Source organism: Carlito syrichta, unplaced genomic scaffold, assembly GCF_000164805.1.
Source record: "Carlito syrichta isolate Samal-C Ts95f unplaced genomic scaffold, Tarsius_syrichta-2.0.1 Scaffold303106, whole genome shotgun sequence".
Classification (NCBI taxonomy): domain Eukaryota; kingdom Metazoa; phylum Chordata; class Mammalia; order Primates; family Tarsiidae; genus Carlito; species Carlito syrichta.
Window position 1 is genome coordinate 276,988 of NW_007247202.1, and position 2,156 is coordinate 279,143.

Sequence of the window (2,156 nt, forward strand, 5' to 3'; positions counted from 1 at the left end):
GCTCCCGGGCGCTCGGGAGGGGCGAGGCTCCGGGAGGATTCACCAATAGAGATGCCAATATTTAGCATACTCCACCCATCTGCAAGGCATTCTGGATAATGCCCAAACGGCGCCAATTCAAGTCATCTGCTCTTAAAACTTTGCATTTTTCAAAATACAAATGCAATTATCTTTGGCACGATGTTAAATCTGGATCGAGTCGTAACTTCTCGTCGGCGAGCTAGCACGGTAAATAACTTGACCTATTCGTGAAGTTCGAATCATCTTTGCCTTTATATAGCTTGCGTGCCAACGCCTGGCTTCGGATGTGAGGGCGATCTGGCTGCGACATCTGTCACCCCATTGATCGCCAGGGTTGATTCGGCTGATCTGGCTGGCTAGGCGGGTGTCCCCTTCCTCCCTCACCGCTCCATGTGCGTCCCTCCCGAAGCTGCGCGCTCGGTCGAAGAGGACGACCATCCCCGCTAGAGGAGGACCGTTCTTCGGTCAAGGGTATACGAGTAGCTGCGCTCCCCTGCTAGAACCTCCAAACAAGCTCTCAAGGTCCATTTGTAGGAGAACGTAGGGTAGTCAAGCTTCCAAGACTCCAGACACATCCAAATGAGGCGCTGCATGTGGCAGTCTGCCTTTCTTTTGACCGTCCTTCTGAGTACACTTAGATACATTCAAAAACAAAGTGTCAGGAAGTCCATATCAAAGGCAAAACAAGACCTTGCTATCTAACATCATTTGTGTTGATTAACTTGACCGTCGTTCTGAGTACACTTAGATACATTCTAAAACAAAGTGTCAGGAAGTCCATATCAAAGGCAAAACAAGACGTTGCTATCTAACATCATTTGTGTTGATTAACCAGTAGGCTTTAATTTTTCTAATTTTGTGTGTATATACATAGAATTTTTTGGCACTTCTTTCTTCCTTGATCCCAGTGGGTTATCTTGAGCTATGCTTTCATTTCGTACATTTTAGGAACGAATGCTCTGAGCCACAGGCTCAACACAGCGCTTGCCTGGAAGGGAACGGGGTGAGGGCGGGGGTGGGGAAGAATAGTGCTAAAAAAAATTTTTTTTTTGACTGTTAAATAAGCCAAAACTTTAAATATATATATTAAAATGATCAAGGTTATATGTTATAAAGTTTATATGTTATAAGCAGAATGCAATAGTCACATGGATTTTAAGATGAAAAACATATGCCTTCAAAAATAGTTATTGCTTTTAAAGGCAGCTCCTGCTATTTCTCAGGCTATAGATGTTACTTTCTTCACCCATGAGGAGCTCTCTGGAGTCCCTTGTTGAGAAGCCTGTGATGCTGAACAATTGCAGCGACTGACATGATCAGATTTCATTTTTAGCAGATTTCTCTGGCAAAAACGTGGAGAATGAATTAAGACAGAGACAGAGATACATTATGTCTGTGAATTAAAGTAACATTGTGAGTTTGAAGACTAAGAGTAAGAAAAGGTGAAATATTAAGGAGGTAGAAGGTAAAGGATTTATAAATCAGGTCAAAGGGAAGGGAGAAAGTGGGAAAGTCTAGAATGATGTCCCTCTTCACACACACACACACACACACACACACACACACACACACACACACACACACACTACCTTCCTTGCTTGTTTTTCATAATATTTATTGTCATCTAACATATGATACCTTTTATTTATTCACTTATCTGTCTATAGATTTCCTCAAATATAAATTCAATGAGATTAAGGAATTTTGTCTTTTTTTCCTCTTTTATATATCCTACTTAGTATAGGGTAGGCATTCAGATAATACTTATGGAATGAATAATGAGTGAATGATGAATAAACAATGTTTTGTTTTTCTAGTTTCATAAAGGGTGGAGGAGGAAGACAAAGCTTGTGGATAACAGATGGTTTTGTCTTTTGTTCTTATGAGCCATCCATCTGGAAATGTTTGCTAGACAGTGTATAAGCCAGTGACAATGGATCCTATCCGTGGCAAAAGGATGCTTTCATCCAGAGAAGGTATGTAAGGTAAGAGGAGAGGCAAGTCAAGGACCACTGGGCACCCTGAGGGGCAGAAAAGTCGTTTACTAGTAGAGCTAATAGTATATGTGCTATTTCATCTTTCTAATTCTAACCAGAGATTACCCAGTTTAACATGAATAGGAAGCTGTATTTTCC